This window comes from Anarhichas minor, unplaced genomic scaffold, assembly GCF_050575085.1.
Source record: "Anarhichas minor isolate MPS153535 unplaced genomic scaffold, ASM5057508v1 ptg000058l, whole genome shotgun sequence".
NCBI classification, from domain to species: domain Eukaryota; kingdom Metazoa; phylum Chordata; class Actinopteri; order Perciformes; family Anarhichadidae; genus Anarhichas; species Anarhichas minor.
Genome location: NW_027466504.1, coordinates 2,986,432 through 3,007,105, shown reverse-complemented (window position 1 = coordinate 3,007,105; position 20,674 = coordinate 2,986,432). Strand labels below are relative to the sequence as shown.

The window sequence follows — 20,674 nt, the reverse complement described above, 5'->3', positions numbered from 1 at the left end:
TCTGCTGTCCGTCAGCCAATGTGGGACTCGAACCCACGATGCCTGGCTTTCAAGGCAAGACAACAAATACTATCCACAGAGGGCAATAAACAGCATTGAGCAAACACGTCAAAGCAAAGCATTGAAGACATGGTAGCAACAATGTTATATTTGCCCATCACGCTTCAGCTGTGCCAATCTCTTTTTGTCAAACAAGTTGGGTCTTGAACCTATCGTTGATTTCACAGCATTACCTTTAGGTTGATCACTTCTTTAATCTCTTCAGAGTGACAAGAGTTGTTGCTTTAATCGAAGATTTTGTCAGTTTGAATGCAGTGGAAGAGATGTTAAAACACAGTTAGCAGAGGATGGTTTCCATCCATCGACCTCTGGGTTATGGGCCCAGCACGCTTCCGCTGCGCCACTCTGCTGTCCGTCAGCCAATGTGGGACTCGAACCCACGATGCCTGGCTTTCAAGGCAAGACAACAAATACTATCCACAGAGGGCAATAAACAGCATTGAGCAAACACGTCAAAGCAAAGCATTGAAGACATGGTAGCAACAATGTTATATTTGCCCATCACGCTTCAGCTGTGCCAATCTCTTTTTGTCAAACAAGATGGGTCTTGAACCTATCGTTGATTTCACAGCATTACCTTTAGGTTGATCACTTCTTTAATCTCTTCAGAGTGACAAGAGTTGTTGCTTTAATCGAAGACTTTGTCAGTTTGAATGCAGTGGAAGAGATGTTAAAACACAGTTAGCAGAGGATGGTTTCCATCCATCGACCTCTGGGTTATGGGCCCAGCACGCTTCCGCTGCGCCACTCTGCTGTCCGTCAGCCAATGTGGGACTCGAACCCACGATGCCTGGCTTTCAAGGCAAGACAACAAATACTATCCACAGAGGGCAATAAACAGCATTGAGCAAACACGTCAAAGCAAAGCATTGAAGACATGGTAGCAACAATGTTATATTTGCCCATCACGCTTCAGCTGTGCCAATCTCTTTTTGTCAAACAAGATGGGTCTTGAACCTATCGTTGATTTCACAGCATTACCTTTAGGTTGATCACTTCTTTAATCTCTTCAGAGTGACAAGAGTTGTTGCTTTAATCGAAGATTTTGTCAGTTTGAATGCAGTGGAAGAGATGTTAAAACACAGTTAGCAGAGGATGGTTTCCATCCATCGACCTCTGGGTTATGGGCCCAGCACGCTTCCACTGCGCCACTCTGCTGTCCTTCAGCCAATGTGGGACTCGAACCCACGATGCCTGGCTTTCAAGGCAAGACAACAAACACAATCCACAGAGGGCAATAAACAGCATTGAGCAAACACGTCAAAGCAAAGCATTGAAGACATGGTAGCAACAATGTTATATTTGCCCAAAACGCTTCAGCTGTGCCAATCTCTTTTTATCAAACAAGATGGGTCTTGAACCTATAGTTGATTTCACAGCATTACCTTTAGGTTGATCACTTCTTTAATCTCTTCAGAGTGACAAGAGTTGTTGCTTTAATCGAAGATTTTGTCAGTTTGAATGCAGTGGAAGAGATGTTAAAACACAGTTAGCAGAGGATGGTTTCCATCCATCGACCTCTGGGTTATGGGCCCAGCACGCTTCCGCTGCGCCACTCTGCTGTCCGTCAGCCAATGTGGGACTCGAACCCACGATGCCTGGCTTTCAAGGCAAGACAACAAATACTATCCACAGAGGGCAATAAACAGCATTGAGCAAACACGTCAAAGCAAAGCATTGAAGACATGGTAGCAACAATGTTATATTTGCCCATCACGCTTCAGCTGTGCCAATCTCTTTTTGTCAAACAAGATGGGTCTTGAACCTATCGTTGATTTCACAGCATTACCTTTAGGTTGATCACTTCTTTAATCTCTTCAGAGTGACAAGAGTTGTTGCTTTAATCGAAGATTTTGTCAGTTTGAATGCAGTGGAAGAGATGTTAAAACACAGTTAGCAGAGGATGGTTTCCATCCATCGACCTCTGGGTTATGGGCCCAGCACGCTTCCACTGCGCCACTCTGCTGTCCTTCAGCCAATGTGGGACTCGAACCCACGATGCCTGGCTTTCAAGGCAAGACAACAAACACAATCCACAGAGGGCAATAAACAGCATTGAGCAAACACGTCAAAGCAAAGCATTGAAGACATGGTAGCAACAATGTTATATTTGCCCAAAACGCTTCAGCTGTGCCAATCTCTTTTTATCAAACAAGATGGGTCTTGAACCTATAGTTGATTTCACAGCATTACCTTTAGGTTGATCACTTCTTTAATCTCTTCAGAGTGACAAGAGTTGTTGCTTTAATCGAAGACTTTGTCAGTTTGAATGCAGTGGAAGAGACGTTAAAACACAGTTAGCAGAGGATGGTTTCGATCCATCGACCTCTGGGTTATGGGCCCAGCACGCTTCCGCTGCGCCACTCTGCTGTCCGTCAGCCAGTGTGGGATTCGAACCCACGATGCCTGGCTTTCAAGGCAAGACAACAAAGACAATCCACAGAGGGCAATAAACAGCATTGAGCAAACACGTCAAAGCAAAGCATTGAAGACATGGTAGCAACAATGTTATATTTGCCCAAAACGCTTCAGCTGTGCCAATCTCTTTTTATCAAACAAGATGGGTCTTGAACCTATAGTTGATTTCACAGCATTACTTTTAGGTTGATTACTTCTTTAATCTCTTCAGAGTGACAAGAGTTGTTGCTTTAATCGAAGACTTTGTCAGTTTGAATGCAGTGGAAGAGATGTTAAAACACAGTTAGCAGAGGATGGTTTCCATCCATCGACCTCTGGGTTACGGGCTCAGCACACTTCTGCTGCGCCACTCTGATTTAAATCACCCCAGATGGGACTTGAACCCACAATTAGGAGGCCAGTGCCTTATCCATTAGGCCACTGGGGCTCCGTTTGTGGAGTCAGAGAGTCCCTGTTTCCATCACGGACTGTTGTTCCCAACATGTGGATTGACATACAATGAATGATATTCCGCTCTGCTACTCTGCTTTTCATCAACACATAACGGACTCAGAAGTCTTTGTATGCACTGAGAGTATGGGGAACATGAAAACAATACATTGATGTCGCAAAGCAAAAACTATGCTCTAGTGCTCACAAGCAAATGCATTGATGTATCGCACAATGCTAAAGTGCTCAGAAGTTGTCGTCGAGAAGCAAAGCAAAAACAATGTTATGGAGCTCAGCAGTATTTGTATGCAGCACTGACTGTTGTTCCCGACATCTGCAGTGTAGGCTGACATAAAATGAATGATTTGTTGAAACTATTGTCAAGCGAGCAGTTGTTGGTTTAATACAAGACTTTGTCAGTTTGAATGCAGTGTAAGAGATGTTAAAACACAGTTAGCAGAGGATGGTTTCGATCCATCGACCTCTGGGTTATGGGCCCATCACGCTTCCACTGCGCCACTCAGCTGTCCGTCAGCCAATGTGGGACTCGAACCCACGATGCCTGGCTTTCAAGGCAAGACAACAAAGACAATCCACAGAGGGCAATAAACAGCATTGAGCAAACACGTCAAAGCAAAGCATTGAAGATATGGTAGCAACAATGTTATATTTGCCCATCACGCTTCAGCTGTGCCAATCTCTTTTTGTCAAACAAGATGGGTCTTGAACCTATCGTTGATTTCACAGCATTACCTTTAGGTTGATCACTTCTTTAATCTCTTCAGAGTGACAAGAGTTGTTGCTTTAATCGAAGACTTTGTCAGTTTGAATGCAGTGTAAGAGATGTTAAAACACAGTTAGCAGAGGATGGTTTCCATCCATCGACCTCTGGGTTATGGGCCCAGCACGCTTTCGCTGCGCCACTCTGCTGTCCTTCAGCCAATGTGGGACTCGAACCCACGATGCCTGGCTTTCATGGCAAGACAACAAACACAATCCACAGAGGGCAATAAACAGCATTGAGCAAACACGTCAAAGCAAAGCATTGAAGATATGGTAGCAACAATGTTATATTTGCCCTCTTCAGCTGTGCCAATCTCCTTTTATCAAACAAGATGGGTCTTGAACCTATCGTTGATTTCACAGCATTACTTTAGGTTGATCACTTCTTTAATCTCTTCAGAGTTGTTGCTTTAATCGAAGACTTTGTCAGTTTGAATGCAGTGGAAGAGACGTTAAAACACAGCTAGCAGAGGATGGTTTCCATCCATCGACCTCTGGGTTACGGGCTCAGCACACTTCTGCTGCGCCACTCTGCTTTAAATCACCCCAGATGGGACGTGAACCCACGATCCCTGGCTTAGGAGGCCAGTGCCTTATCCATTAGGCCACTGGGGCTCCGTTTGTGGAGTCAGAGAGTCCCTGTTTGCATCACGGACTGTTGTTCCCAACATGTGGATTGACATACAATGAATGATATTCCGCTCTGCTACTCTGCTTTTCATCAACACATAACGGACTCAGAAGTCTTTGTATTCACTGAGAGTATGGGTAACATGAAAACAATACATTGATGTCGCAAAGCAAAAACTATGCTCTAGTGCTCACAAGCAAATGCATTGATGTATCGCACAATGCTAAAGTGCTCAGAAGTTGTCGTCGCGAAGCAAAGCAAAAACAATGTTATGGAGCTCAGAAGTATTTGTATGCAGCACTGACTGTTGTTCCCGACATCTGCAGTGTAGGCTGACATAAAATGAATGATTTGTTGAAACTATTGTCAAGCGAGCAGTTGTTGGTTTAATACAAGACTTTGTCAGTTTGAATGCAGTGGAAGAGACGTTAAAACACAGTTAGCAGAGGATGGTTTCGATCCATCGACCTCTGGGTTATGGGCCCATCACGCTTCCACTGCGCCACTCAGCTGTCCGTCAGCCAATGTGGGACTCGAACCCACGATGCCTGGCTTTCAAGGCAAGACAACAAAGACAATCCACAGAGGGCAATAAACAGCATTGAGCAAACACGTCAAAGCAAAGCCTTGAAGATATGGTAGCAACAATGTTATATTTGCCCTCTTCAGCTGTGCCAATCTCCTTTTATCAAACAAGATGGGTCTTGAACCTATCGTTGATTTCACAGCATTACCTTTAGGTTGATCACTTCTTTAATCTCTTCAGAGTTGTTGCTTTAATCGAAGACTTTGTCAGTTTGAATGCAGTGGAAGAGACGTTAAAACACAGCTAGCAGAGGATGGTTTCCATCCATTGACTTCTGGGTTACGGGCTCAGCACACTTCTGCTGCCCCACTCTGCTTTAAATCACCCCAGATGGGACTTCAACCCACAATCCCTGGCTTAGGAGGCCAGTGCCTTATCCATTAGGCCACTGGGGCTCCGTTTGTGGAGTCAGAGAGTCCCTGTTTGCATCACGGACTGTTGTTCCCAACATGTGGATTGACATACAATGAATGATATTCCGCTCTGCTACTCTGCTTTTCATCAACACATAACGGACTCAGAAGTCTTTGTATGCACTGAGAGTATGGGTAACATGAAAACAATACATTGATGTCGCAAAGCAAAAACTATGCTCTAGTGCTCACAAACAAATGCATTGATGTATCGCACAATGCTAAAGTGCTCAGAAGTTGTCGTCGCGAAGCAAAGCAAAAACAATGTTATGGAGCTCAGAAGTATTTGTATGCAGCACTGACTGTTGTTCCCGACATCTGCAGTGTAGGCTGACATAAAATGAATGATTTGTTGAAACTATTGTCAAGCGAGCAGTTGTTGGTTTAATACAAGACTTTGTCAGTTTGAATGCAGTGTAAGAGATGTTAAAACACAGTTAGCAGAGGATGGTTTCCATCCATCGACCTCTGGGTTATGGGCCCAGCACGCTTCCGCTGCGCCACTCTGCTGTCCGTCGGCCAATGTGGGACTCGAACCCACGATGCCTGGCTTTCAAGGCAAGACAACAAAGACAATCCACAGAGGGCAATAAACAGCATTGAGCAAACACGTCAAAGCAAAGCATTGAAGATATGGTAGCAACAATGTTATATTTGCCCTCTTCAGCTGTGCCAATCTCATTTTATCAAACAAGATGGGTCTTGAACCTATCGTTGATTTCACAGCATTACCTTTAGGTTGATCACTTCTTTAATCTCTTCAGAGTGACAAGAGTTGTTGCTTTAATCGAAGACTTTGTCAGTTTGAATGCAGTGGAAGAGACGTTAAAACACAGTTAGCAGAGGATGGTTTCCATCCATCGACCTCTGGGTTATGGGCCCAGCACGCTTCCGCTGCGCCACTCTGCTGTCCGTCAGCCAATGTGGGACTCGAACCCACGATGCCTGGCTTTCAAGGCAAGACAACAAAGACAATCCACAGAGGGCAATAAACAGCATTGAGCAAACACGTCAAAGCAAAGCATTGAAGATATGGTAGCAACAATGTTATATTTGCCCATCACGCTTCAGCTGTGCCAATCTCTTTTTGTCAAACAAGATGGGTCTTGAACCTATCGTTGATTTCACAGCATTACCTTTAGGTTGATCACTTCTTTAATCTCTTCAGAGTTGTTGCTTTAATCGAAGACTTTGTCAGTTTGAATGCAGTGTAAGAGATGTTAAAACACAGTTAGCAGAGGATGGTTTCCATCCATCGACCTCTGGGTTATGGGCCCAACACGCTTCCGCTGCGCCAATCTGCTATCCGTCGGCCAATGTGGGACTCGAACCCACGATGCCTGGCTTTCAAGGCAAGACAACAAAGACAATCCACAGAGGGCATTAAACAGCATTGAGCAAACACGTCAAAGCAAAGCATTGAAGATATGGTAGCAACAATGTTATATTTGCCCTCTTCAGCTGTGCCAATCTCATTTTATCAAACAAGATGGGTCTTGAACCTATCGTTGATTTCACAGCATTACCTTTAGGTTGATCACTTCTTTAATCTCTTCAGAGTGACGAGAGTTGTTGCTTTAATCGAAGACTTTGTCAGTTTGAATGCAGTGTAAGAGATGTTAAAACACAGTTAGCAGAGGATGGTTTCCATCCATCGACCTCTGGGTTATGGGCCCAGCACGCTTCCACTGCGCCATTCAGCTGTCCGTCAGCCAATGTGGGACTCGAACCCACGATGCCTGGCTTTCAAGGCAAGACAACAAAGACAATCCACAGAGGGCAATAAACAGCATTGAGCAAACACGTCAAAGCAAAGCATTGAAGATATGGTAGCAACAATGTTATATTTGCCCATCACGCTTCAGCTGTGCCAATCTCTTTTTGTCAAACAAGATGGGTCTTGAACCTATCGTTGATTTCACAGCATTACCTTTAGGTTGATCACTTCTTTAATCTCTTCAGAGTGACAAGAGTTGTTGCTTTAATCGAAGACTTTGTCAGTTTGAATGCAGTGTAAGAGATGTTAAAACACAGTTAGCAGAGGATGGTTTCCATCCATCGACCTCTGGGTTATGGGCCTAGCACACTTCTGCTGCGCCACTCTGCTTTAAATCACCCCAGATGGGACTTGAACCCACAATCCCTGGCTTAGGAGGCCAGTGCCTTATCCATTAGGCCACTGGGGCTCCGTTTGTGGAGTCAGAGAGTCCCTGTTTGCATCACGGACTGTTGATCCCAACATGTGGATTGACATACAATGAATGATATTCCGCTCTGCTACTCTGCTTTTCATCAACACATAACGGACTCAGAAGTCTTTGTATGCACTGAGAGTATGGGTAACATGAAAACAATACATTGATGTCGCAAAGCAAAAACTATGCTCTAGTGCTCACAAGCAAATGCATTGATGTATCGCACAATGCTAAAGTGCTCAGAAGTTGTCGTCGCAAAGCAAAGCAAAAACAATGTTATGGAGCTCAGAAGTATTTGTATGCAGCACTGACTGTTGTTCCCGACATCTGCAGTGTAGGCTGACATAAAATGAATGATTTGTTGAAACTATTGTCAAGCGAGCAGTTGTTGGTTTAATACAAGACTTTGTCAGTTTGAATGCAGTGTAAGAGATGTTAAAACACAGTTAGCAGAGGATGGTTTCGATCCATCGACCTCTGGGTTATGGGCCCATCACGCTTCCACTGCGCCACTCAGCTGTCCGTCAGCCAATGTGGGACTCGAACCCACGATGCCTGGCTTTCAAGGCAAGACAACAAAGACAATCCACAGAGGGCAATAAACAGCATTGAGCAAACACGTCAAAGCAAAGCATTGAAGATATGGTAGCAACAATGTTATATTTGCCCATCACGCTTCAGCTGTGCCAATCTCTTTTTGTCAAACAAGATGGGTCTTGAACCTATCGTTGATTTCACAGCATTACCTTTAGGTTGATCACTTCTTTAATCTCTTCAGAGTGACAAGAGTTGTTGCTTTAATCGAAGACTTTGTCAGTTTGAATGCAGTGGAAGAGACGTTAAAACACAGTTAGCAGAGGATGGTTTCTATCCATCGACCTCTGGGTTACGGGCCCAGCACACTTCTGCTGCGCCACTCTGCTTTAAATCACCCCAGATGGGACTTGAACCCACAATCCCTGGCTTAGAAGGCCAGTGTCTTATCCATTAGGCCACTGGTGCTCCGTTTGTGGAGTCAGAGAGTCCCTGTTTGCATCACGGACTGTTGTTCCCAACATGTGGATTGACATACAATGAATGATATTCCGCTCTGCTACTCTGCTTTTCATCACCACATAACGGACTCAGAAGTCTTTGTATGCACTGAGAGTATGGGTAACATGAAAACAATACATTGATGTCGCAAAGCAAAAACTATGCTCTTGTGCTCACAAGCAAATGCATTGATGTATCGCACAATGCTAAAGTGCTCAGAAGTTGTCGTCGCGAAGCAAAGCAAAAACAATGTTATGGAGCTCAGAAGTATTTGTATGCAGCACTGACTGTTGTTCCCAACATCTGCAGTGTAGGCTGACATAAAATGAATGATTTGTTGAAACTTTTGTCAAGCGAGCAGTTGTTGGTTTAATACAAGACTTTGTCAGTTTGAATGCAGTGTAAGAGATGTTAAAACACAGTTAGCAGAGGATGGTTTCCATCCATCGACCTCTGGGTTATGGGCCCAGCACGCTTCCGCTGCGCCACTCAGCTGTCCGTCAGCCAATGTGGGACTCGAACCCACGATGCCTGGCTTTCAAGGCAAGACAACAAAGACAATCCACAGAGGGCAATAAACAGCATTGAGCAAACACGTCAAAGCAAAGCATTGAAGATATGGTAGCAACAATGTTATATTTGCCCTCTTCAGCTGTGCCAATCTCCTTTTATCAAACAAGATGGGTCTTGAACCTATCGTTGATTTCACAGCATTACCTTTAGGTTGATCACTTCTTTAATCTCTTCAGAGTGACAAGAGTTGTTGCTTTAATCGAAGACTTTGTCAGTTTGAATGCAGTGGAAGAGATGTTAAAACACAGGTAGCAGAGGATGGTTTCCATCCATCGACCTCTGGGTTATGGGCCCAGCACGCTTCCGCTGCTCAACTCTGCTGTCCTTCAGCCAATGTGGGACTCGAACCCACGATGCCAGGCTTTCAAGGCAAGACAACAAAGACAATCCACAGAGGGCAATAAACAGCATTGAGCAAACACGTCAAAGCAAAGCATTGAAGATATGGTAGCAACAATGTTATATTTGCCCTCTTCAGCTGTGCCAATCTCTTTTTGTCAAACAAGATGGGTCTTGAACCTATCGTTGATTTCACAGCATTACCTTTAGGTTGATCACTTCTTTAATGTCTTCAGAGTGACAAGAGTTGTTGCTTTAATCGAAGACTTTGTCAGTTTGAATGCAGTGGAAGAGACGTTAAAACACAGTTAGCAGAGGATGGTTTCTATCCATCGACCTCTGGGTTACGGGCCCAGCACACTTCTGCTGCGCCACTCTGCTTTAAATCACCCCAGATGGGACTTGAACCCACAATCCCTGGCTTAGAAGGCCAGTGTCTTATCCATTAGGCCACTGGTGCTCCGTTTGTGGAGTCAGAGAGTCCCTGTTTGCATCACGGACTGTTGTTCCCAACATGTGGATTGACATACAATGAATGATATTCCGCTCTGCTACTCTGCTTTTCATCACCACATAACGGACTCAGAAGTCTTTGTATGCACTGAGAGTATGGGTAACATGAAAACAATACATTGATGTCGCAAAGCAAAAACTATGCTCTTGTGCTCACAAGCAAATGCATTGATTTATCGCACAATGCTAAAGTGCTCAGAAGTTGTCGTCGCGAAGCAAAGCAAAAACAATGTTATGGAGCTCAGAAGTATTTGTATGCAGCACTGACTGTTGTTCCCGACATCTGCAGTGTAGGCTGACATAAAATGAATGATTTGTTGAAACTTTTGTCAAGCGAGCAGTTGTTGGTTTAATACAAGACTTTGTCAGTTTGAATGCAGTGTAAGAGATGTTAAAACACAGTTAGCAGAGGATGGTTTCCATCCATCGACCTCTGGGTTATGGGCCCAGCACGCTTCCACTGCGCCACTCAGCTGTCCGTCAGCCAATGTGGGACTCGAACCCACGATGCCTGGCTTTCAAGGCAAGACAACAAAGACAATCCACAGAGGGCAATAAACAGCATTGAGCAAACACGTCAAAGCAAAGCATTGAAGATATGGTAGCAACAATGTTATATTTGCCCATCACGCTTCAGCTGTGCCAATCTCTTTTTGTCAAACAAGATGGGTCTTGAACCTATCGTTGATTTCACAGCATTACCTTTAGGTTGATCACTTCTTTAATCTCTTCAGAGTGACAAGAGTTGTTGCTTTAATCGAAGATTTTGTCAGTTTGAATGCAGTGGAAGAGATGTTAAAACACAGTTAGCAGAGGATGGTTTCCATCCATCGACCTCTGGGTTATGTGCCCAGCACGCTTCCGCTGCGCCACTCTGCTGTCCTTCAGCCAATGTGGGACTCGAACCCACGATGCCTGGCTTTCAAGGCAAGACAACAAAGACAATCCACAGAGGGCAATAAACAGCATTGAGCAAACACGTCAAAGCAAAGCATTGAAGATATGGTAGCAACAATGTTATATTTGCCCATCACGCTTCAGCTGTGCCAATCTCTTTTTGTCAAACAAGATGGGTCTTGAACCTATCGTTGATTTCACAGCATTACCTTTAGGTTGATCACTTCTTTAATCTCTTCAGAGTTGTTGCTTTAATCGAAGACTTTGTCAGTTTGAATGCAGTGTAAGAGATGTTAAAACACAGTTAGCAGAGGATGGTTTCCATCCATCGACCTCTGGGTTATGGGCCCAGCACGCTTCTGCTGCGCCACTCTGCTGTCCGTCGGCCAATGTGGGACTCGAACCCACGATGCCTGGCTTTCAAGGCAAGACAACAAAGACAATCCACAGAGGGCATTAAACAGCATTGAGCAAACACGTCAAAGCAAAGCATTGAATATATGGGAGCAACAATGTTATATTTGCCCTCTTCAGCTGTGCCAATCTCATTTTATCAAACAAGATGGGTCTTGAACCTATCGTTGATTTCACAGCATTACCTTTAGGTTGATCACTTCTTTAATCTCTTCAGAGTGACGAGAGTTGTTGCTTTAATCGAAGACTTTGTCAGTTTGAATGCAGTGTAAGAGATGTTAAAACACAGTTAGCAGAGGATGGTTTCCATCCATCGACCTCTGGGTTATGGGCCCAGCACGCTTCCGCTGCGCCACTCTGCTGTCCGTCGGCCAATGTGGGACTCGAACCCACGATGCCTGGTTTTCAAGGCAAGACAACAAAGACAATCCACAGAGGGCAATAAACAGCATTGAGCAAACACGTCAAAGCAAAGCATTGAAGATATGGTAGCAACAATGTTATATTTGCCCTCTTCAGCTGTGCCAATCTCCTTTTGTCAGTTTGAATGCAGTGTAAGAGATGTTAAAACACAGTTAGCAGAGGATGGTTTCCATCCATCGACCTCTGGGTTATGGGCCCAGCACGCTTCCGCTGCGCCACTCTGCTGTCCTTCAGCCAATGTGGGACTCGAACCCACGATGCCTGGCTTTCAAGGCAAGACAACAAACACAATCCACAGAGGGCAATAAACAGCATTGAGCAAACACGTCAAAGCAAAGCATTGAAGATATGGTAGCAACAATGTTATATTTGCCCTCTTCAGCTGTGCCAATCTCCTTTTATCAAACAAGATGGGCCTTGAACCTATCGTTGATTTCACAGCATTACCTTTAGGTTGATCACTTCTTTAATCTCTTCAGAGTTGTTGCTTTAATCGAAGACTTTGTCAGTTTGAATGCAGTGTAAGAGATGTTAAAACACAGTTAGCAGAGGATGGTTTCCATCCATCGACCTCTGGGTTATGGGCCTAGCACACTTCTGCTGCGCCACTCTGCTTTAAATCACCCCAGATGGGACTTGAACCCACAATCCCTGGCTTAGGAGGCCAGTGCCTTATCCATTAGGCCACTGGGGCTCCGTTTGTGGAGTCAGAGAGTCCCTGTTTGCATCACGGACTGTTGTTCCCAACATGTGGATTGACATACAATGAATGATATTCCGCTCTGCTACTCTGCTTTTCATCAACACATAACGGACTCAGAAGTCTTTGTATGCACTGAGAGTATGGGTAACATGAAAACAATACATTGATGTCGCAAAGCAAAAACTATGCTCTAGTGCTCACAAGCAAATGCATTGATGTATCGCACAATGCTAAAGTGCTCAGAAGTTGTCGTCGCAAAGCAAAGCAAAAACAATGTTATGGAGCTCAGAAGTATTTGTATGCAGCACTGACTGTTGTTCCCGACATCTGCAGTGTAGGCTGACATAAAATGAATGATTTGTTGAAACTATTGTCAAGCGAGCAGTTGTTGGTTTAATACAAGACTTTGTCAGTTTGAATGCAGTGTAAGAGATGTTAAAACACAGTTAGCAGAGGATGGTTTCCATCCATCGACCTCTGGGTTATGGGCCCAGCACGCTTCCGCTGCGCCACTCTGCTGTCCGTTGGCCAATGTGGGACTCGAACCCACGATGCCTGGCTTTCAAGGCAAGACAACAAAGACAATCCACAGAGGGCAATAAACAGCATTGAGCAAACACGTCAAAGCAAAGCATTGAAGATATGGTAGCAACAATGTTATATTTGCCCTCTTCAGCTGTGCCAATCTCCTTTTATCAAACAAGATGGGTCTTGAACCTATCGTTGATTTCACAGCATTACCTTTAGGTTGATCACTTCTTTAATCTCTTCAGAGTGACAAGAGTTGTTGCTTTAATCGAAGACTTTGTCAGTTTGAATGCAGTGGAAGAGATGTTAAAACACAGGTAGCAGAGGATGGTTTCCATCCATCGACCTCTGGGTTATGGGCCCAGCACGCTTCCGCTGCGCCACTCTGCTGTCCTTCAGCCTATGTGGGACTCGAACCCACGATGCCAGGCTTTCAAGGCAAGACAACAAAGACAATCCACAGAGGGCAATAAACAGCATTGAGCAAACACGTCAAAGCAAAGCATTGAAGATATGGTAGCAACAATGTTATATTTGCCCTCTTCAGCTGTGCCAATCTCTTTTTGTCAAACAAGATGGGTCTTGAACCTATCGTTGATTTCACAGCATTACCTTTAGGTTGATCACTTCTTTAATGTCTTCAGAGTGACAAGAGTTGTTGCTTTAATCGAAGACTTTGTCAGTTTGAATGCAGTGGAAGAGACGTTAAAACACAGTTAGCAGAGGATGGTTTCTATCCATCGACCTCTGGGTTACGGGCCCAGCACACTTCTGCTGCGCCACTCTGCTTTAAATCACCCCAGATGGGACTTGAACCCACAATCCCTGGCTTAGAAGGCCAGTGTCTTATCCATTAGGCCACTGGTGCTCCGTTTGTGGAGTCAGAGAGTCCCTGTTTGCATCACGGACTGTTGTTCCCAACATGTGGATTGACATACAATGAATGATATTCCGCTCTGCTACTCTGCTTTTCATCACCACATAACGGACTCAGAAGTCTTTGTATGCACTGAGAGTATGGGTAACATGAAAACAATATATTGATGTCGCAAAGCAAAAACTATGCTCTTGTGCTCACAAGCAAATGCATTGATGTATCGCACAATGCTAAAGTGCTCAGAAGTTGTCGTCGCGAAGCAAAGCAAAAACAATGTTATGGAGCTCAGAAGTATTTGTATGCAGCACTGACTGTTGTTCCCGACATCTGCAGTGTAGGCTGACATAAAATGAATGATTTGTTGAAACTTTTGTCAAGCGAGCAGTTGTTGGTTTAATACAAGACTTTGTCAGTTTGAATGCAGTGTAAGAGATGTTAAAACACAGTTAGCAGAGGATGGTTTCCATCCATCGACCTCTGGGTTATGGGCCCAGCACGCTTCCACTGCGCCACTCAGCTGTCCGTCAGCCAATGTGGGACTCGAACCCACGATGCCTGGCTTTCAAGGCAAGACAACAAAGACAATCCACAGAGGGCAATAAACAGCATTGAGCAAACACGTCAAAGCAAAGCATTGAAGATATGGTAGCAACAATGTTATATTTGCCCATCACGCTTCAGCTGTGCCAATCTCTTTTTGTCAAACAAGATGGGTCTTGAACCTATCGTTGATTTCACAGCATTACCTTTAGGTTGATCACTTCTTTAATCTCTTCAGAGTGACAAGAGTTGTTGCTTTAATCGAAGATTTTGTCAGTTTGAATGCAGTGGAAGAGATGTTAAAACACAGTTAGCAGAGGATGGTTTCCATCCATCGACCTCTGGGTTATGTGCCCAGCACGCTTCCGCTGCGCCACTCTGCTGTCCTTCAGCCAATGTGGGACTCGAACCCACGATGCCTGGCTTTCAAGGCAAGACAACAAAGACAATCCACAGAGGGCAATAAACAGCATTGAGCAAACACGTCAAAGCAAAGCATTGAAGATATGGTAGCAACAATGTTATATTTGCCCATCACGCTTCAGCTGTGCCAATCTCTTTTTGTCAAACAAGATGGGTCTTGAACCTATCGTTGATTTCACAGCATTACCTTTAGGTTGATCACTTCTTTAATCTCTTCAGAGTTGTTGCTTTAATCGAAGACTTTGTCAGTTTGAATGCAGTGTAAGAGATGTTAAAACACAGTTAGCAGAGGATGGTTTCCATCCATCGACCTCTGGGTTATGGGCCCAGCACGCTTCTGCTGTCCGTCGGCCAATGTGGGACTCGAACCCACGATGCCTGGCTTTCAAGGCAAGACAACAAAGACAATCCACAGAGGGCATTAAACAGCATTGAGCAAACACGTCAAAGCAAAGCATTGAATATATGGTAGCAACAATGTTATATTTGCCCTCTTCAGCTGTGCCAATCTCATTTTATCAAACAAGATGGGTCTTGAAGCTATCGTTGATTTCACAGCATTACCTTTAGGTTGATCACTTCTTTAATCTCTTCAGAGTGACGAGAGTTGTTGCTTTAATCGAAGACTTTGTCAGTTTGAATGCAGTGTAAGAGATGTTAAAACACAGTTAGCAGAGGATGGTTTCCATCCATCGACCTCTGGGTTATGGGCCCAGCATGCTTCCCCTGCGCCACTCTGCTGTCCGTCGGCCAATGTGGGACTCGAACCCACGATGCCTGGTTTTCAAGGCAAGACAACAAAGACAATCCACAGAGGGCAATAAACAGCATTGAGCAAACACGTCAAAGCAAAGCATTGAAGATATGGTAGCAACAATGTTATATTTGCCCTCTTCAGCTGTGCCAATCTCCTTTTGTCAGTTTGAATGCAGTGTAAGAGATGTTAAAACACAGTTAGCAGAGGATGGTTTCCATCCATCGACCTCTGGGTTATGGGCCCAGCACGCTTCCGCTGCGCCACTCTGCTGTCCGTCGGCCAATGTGGGACTCGAACCCACGATGCCTGGCTTTCAAGGCAAGACAACAAAGACAATCCACAGAGGGCAATAAACAGCATTGAGCAAACACGTCAAAGCAAAGCATTGAAGATATGGTAGCAACAATGTTATATTTGCCCTCTTCAGCTGTGCCAATCTCTTTTTGTCAAACAAGATGGGTCTTGAACCTATCGTTGATTTCACAGCATTACCTTTAGGTTGATCACTTCTTTAATGTCTTCAGAGTGACAAGAGTTGTTGCTTTAATCGAAGATTTTGTCAGTTTGAATGCAGTGGAAGAGATGTTAAAACACAGTTAGCAGAGGATGGTTTCCATCCATCGACCTCTGGGTTATGGGCCCAGCACGCTTCCGCTGCGCCACTCTGCTGTCCTTCAGCCAATGTGGGACTCGAACCCACGATGCCTGGCTTTCAAGGCAAGACAACAAACACAATCCACAGAGGGCAATAAACAGCATTGAGCAAACACGTCAAAGCAAAGCATTGAAGATATGGTAGCAACAATGTTATATTTGCCCTCTTCAGCTGTGCCAATCTCCTTTTATCAAACAAGATGGGCCTTGAACCTATCGTTGATTTCACAGCATTACCTTTAGGTTGATCACTTCTTTAATCTCTTCAGAGTTGTTGCTTTAATCGAAGACTTTGTCAGTTTGAATGCAGTGGAAGAGATGTTAAAACACAGTTAGCAGAGGATGGTTTCTATCCATCGACCTCTGGGTTACGGGCCCAGCACACTTCTGCTGCGCCACTCTGCTTTAAATCACCCCAGATGGGACTTGAACCCACAATCCCTGGCTTAGAAGGCCAGTGTCTTATCCATTAGGCCACTGGTGCTCCATTTGTGGAGTCAGAGAGTCCCTGTTTGCATCACGGACTGTTGTTCCCAACATGTGGATTGACATACAATGAATGATATTCCGCTCTGCTACTCTGCTTTTCATCACCACATAACGGACTCAGAAGTCTTTGTATGCACTGAGAGTATGGGTAACATGAAAACAATACATTGATGTCGCAAAGCAAAAACTATGCTCTAGTGCTCACAAGCAAATGCATTGATGTATCGCACAATGCTAAAGTGCTCAGAAGTTGTCGTCGCGAAGCAAAGCAAAAACAATGTTATGGAGCTCAGAAGTATTTGTATGCAGCACTGACTGTTGTTCCCGACATCTGCAGTGTAGGCTGACATAAAATGAATGATTTGTTGAAACTATTGTCAAGCGAGCAGTTGTTGGTTTAATACAAGACTTTGTCAGTTTGAATGCAGTGTAAGAGATGTTAAAACACAGTTAGCAGAGGATGGTTTCCATCCATCGACCTCTGGGTTATGGGCCCAGCACGCTTCCGCTGCGCCACTCTGCTGTCCGTCGGCCAATGTGGGACTCGAACCCACGATGCCTGGCTTTCAAGGCAAGACAACAAAGACAATCCACAGAGGGCAATAAACAGCATTGAGCAAACACGTCAAAGCAAAGCATTGAAGATATGGTAGCAACAATGTTATATTTGCCCTCTTCAGCTGTGCCAATCTCATTTTATCAAACAAGATGGGTCTTGAACCTATCGTTGATTTCACAGCATTACCTTTAGGTTGATCACTTCTTTAATCTCTTCAGAGTGACAAGAGTTGTTGCTTTATTCGAAGGCTTTGTCAGTTTGAATGCAGTGGAAGAGACGTTAAAACACAGTTAGCAGAGGATGGTTTCGATCCATCGACCTCTGGGTTATGGGCCCAGCACGCTTCCACTGCGCCACTCAGCTGTCCGTCAGCCAATGTGGGACTCGAACCCACGATGCCTGGCTTTCAAGGCAAGACAACAAAGACAATCCACAGAGGGCAATAAACAGCATTGAGCAAACACGTCAAAGCAAAGCATTGAAGATATGGTAGCAACAATGTTATATTTGCCCATCACGCTTCAGCTGTGCCAATCTCTTTTTGTCAAACAAGATGGGTCTTGAACCTATCGTTGATTTCACAGCATTACCTTTAGGTTGATCACTTCTTTAATCTCTTCAGAGTGACAAGAGTTGTTGCTTTAATCGAAGATTTTGTCAGTTTGAATGCAGTGGAAGAGATGTTAAAACACAGTTAGCAGAGGATGGTTTCCATCCATCGACCTCTGGGTTATGGGCCCAGCACGCTTCCGCTGCGCCACTCTGCTGTCCTTCAGCCAATGTGGGAGTCGAACCCACGATGCCTGGCTTTCAAGGCAAGACAACAAACACAATCCACAGAGGGCAATAAACAGCATTGAGCAAACACGTCAAAGCAAAGCATTGAAGATATGGTAGCAACAATGTTATATTTGCCCTCTTCAGCTGTGCCAATCTCCTTTTATCAAACAAGATGGGTCTTGAACCTATCGTTGATTTCACAGCATTACCTTTAGGTTGATCACTTCTTTAATCTCTTCAGAGTTGTTGCTTTAATCGAAGACTTTGTCAGTTTGAATGCAGTGGAAGAGACGTTAAAACACAGCTAGCAGAGGATGGTTTCCATCCATCGACCTCTGGGTTACGGGCTCAGCACACTTCTGCTGCGCCACTCTGCTTTAAATCACCCCAGATGGGACTTGAACCCACAATCCCTGGCTTAGGAGGCCAGTGCCTTATCCATTAGGCCACTGGGGCTCCGTTTGTGGAGTCAGAGAGTCCCTGTTTGCATCACGGACTGTTGTTCCCAACATGTGGATTGACATACAATGAATGATATTCCGCTCTGCTACTCTGCTTTTCATCAACACATAACGGACTCAGAAGTCTTTGTATGCACTGAGAGTATGGGTATCATGAAAACAATACATTGATGTCGCAAAGCAAAAACTATGCTCTAGTGCTCACAAACAAATGCATTGATGTATCGCACAATGCTAAAGTGCTCAGAAGTTGTCGTCGCGAAGCAAAGCAAAAACAATGTTATGGAGCTCAGAAGTATTTGTATGCAGCACTTACTGTTGTTCCCGACATCTGCAGTGTAGGCTGACATAAAATGAATGATTTGTTGAAACTATTGTCAAGCGAGCAGTTGTTGGTTTAATACAAGACTTTGTCAGTTTGAATGCAGTGTAAGAGATGTTAAAACACAGTTAGCAGAGGATGGTTTCCATCCATCGACCTCTGGGTTATGGGCCCAGCACGCTTCCGCTGCGCCACTCTGCTGTCCGTCGGCCAATGTGGGACTCGAACCCACGATGCCTGGCTTTCAAGGCAAGACAACAAAGACAATCCACAGAGGGCAATAAACAGCATTGAGCAAACACATCAAAGCAAAGCATTGAAGATATGGTAGCAACAATGTTATATTTGCCCTCTTCAGCTGTGCCAATCTCATTTTATCAAACAAGATGGGTCTTGAACCTATCGTTGATTTCACAGCATTACCTTTAGGTTGATCACTTCTTTAATCTCTTCAGAGTGACAAGAGTTGTTGCTTTAATCGAAGACTTTGTCAGTTTGAATGCAGTGGAAGAGACGTTAAAACACAGTTAGCAGAGGATGGTTTCCATCCATCGACCTCTGGGTTATGGGCCCAGCACGCTTCCGCTGCGCCACTCTGCTGTCCGTCAGCCAATGTGGGACTCGAACCCACGATGCCTGGCTTTCAAGGCAAGACAACAAAGACAATCCACAGAGGGCAATAAACAGCATTGAGCAAACACGTCAAAGCAAAGCATTGAAGATATGGTAGCAACAATGTTATATTTGCCCTCTTCAGCTGTGCCAATCTCTTTTTGTCAAACAAGATGGGTCTTGAACCTATCGTTGATTTCACAGCATTACCTTTAGGTTGATCACTTCTTTAATGTCTTCAGAGTGACAAGAGTTGTTGCTTTAATCGAAGATTTTGTCAGTTTGAATGCAGTGGAAGAGATGTTAAAACACAGTTAGCAGAGGATGGTTTCCATCCATCGACCTCTGGGTTATGGGCCCAGCACGCTTCCGCTGCGCCACTCTGCTGTCCTTCAGCCAATGTGGGACTCGAACCCACGATGCCTGGCTTTCAAGGCAAGACAACAAACACAATCCACAGAGGGCAATAAACAGCATTGAGCAAACACGTCAAAGCAAAGCATTGAAGATATGGTAGCAACAATGTTATATTTGCCCTCTTCAGCTGTGCCAATCTCCTTTTATCAAACAAGATGGGCCTTGAACCTATCGTTGATTTCACAGCATTACCTTTAGGTTGATCACTTCTTTAATCTCTTCAGAGTTGTTGCTTTAATCGAAGACTTTGTCAGTTTGAATGCAGTGGAAGAGATGTTAAAACACAGTTAGCAGAGGATGGTTTCTATCCATCGACCTCTGGGTTACGGGCCCAGCACACTTCTGCTGCGCCACTCTGCTTTAAATCACCCCAGATGGGACTTGAACCCACAATCCCTGGCTTAGAAGGCCAGTGTCTTATCCATTAGGCCACTGGTGCTCCATTTGTGGAGTCAGAGAGTCCCTGTTTGCATCACGGACTGTTGTTCCCAACATGTGGATTGACATACAATGAATGATATTCCGCTCTGCTACTCTGCTTTTCATCACCACATAACGGACTCAGAAGTCTTTGTATGCACTGAGAGTATGGGTAACATGAAAACAATACATTGATGTCGCAAAGCAAAAACTATGCTCTAGTGCTCACAAGCAAATGCATTGATGTATCGCACAATGCTAAAGTGCTCAGAAGTTGTCGTCGCGAAGCAAAGCAAAAACAATGTTATGGAGCTCAGAAGTATTTGTATGCAGCACTGACTGTTCCCGACATCTGCAGTGTAGGCTGACATAAAATGAATGATTTGTTGAAACTATTGTCAAGCGAGCAGTTGTTGGTTTAAT

General features: G+C 44.5%; 6 non-coding genes across 6 annotated transcripts; all 6 read right to left on the bottom strand.

Moving 5' to 3' along the window:
- Window positions 1-2,358: 2,358 nt before the first annotated feature.
- trnam-cau (transfer RNA methionine (anticodon CAU)) lies at window positions 2,359-2,430 on the bottom strand. Its single transcript has one exon. It is a non-coding gene; the product is annotated as a tRNA-Met (tRNA).
- A 1,802-nt stretch (window positions 2,431-4,232) lies between these two features.
- trnar-ccu (transfer RNA arginine (anticodon CCU)) lies at window positions 4,233-4,305 on the bottom strand. The gene has a single exon. It is a non-coding gene; the product is annotated as a tRNA-Arg (tRNA).
- Window positions 4,306-5,229: 924 nt separating this feature from the next.
- trnar-ccu (transfer RNA arginine (anticodon CCU)) lies at window positions 5,230-5,302 on the bottom strand. The gene has a single exon. It is a non-coding gene; the product is annotated as a tRNA-Arg (tRNA).
- A 2,131-nt stretch (window positions 5,303-7,433) lies between these two features.
- trnar-ccu (transfer RNA arginine (anticodon CCU)) lies at window positions 7,434-7,506 on the bottom strand. The gene has a single exon. It is a non-coding gene; the product is annotated as a tRNA-Arg (tRNA).
- Window positions 7,507-12,330: 4,824 nt separating this feature from the next.
- trnar-ccu (transfer RNA arginine (anticodon CCU)) lies at window positions 12,331-12,403 on the bottom strand. Its single transcript has one exon. It is a non-coding gene; the product is annotated as a tRNA-Arg (tRNA).
- A 5,999-nt stretch (window positions 12,404-18,402) lies between these two features.
- On the bottom strand, window positions 18,403-18,475 carry trnar-ccu (transfer RNA arginine (anticodon CCU)). The gene has a single exon. It is a non-coding gene; the product is annotated as a tRNA-Arg (tRNA).
- Window positions 18,476-20,674: the final 2,199 nt, after the last annotated feature.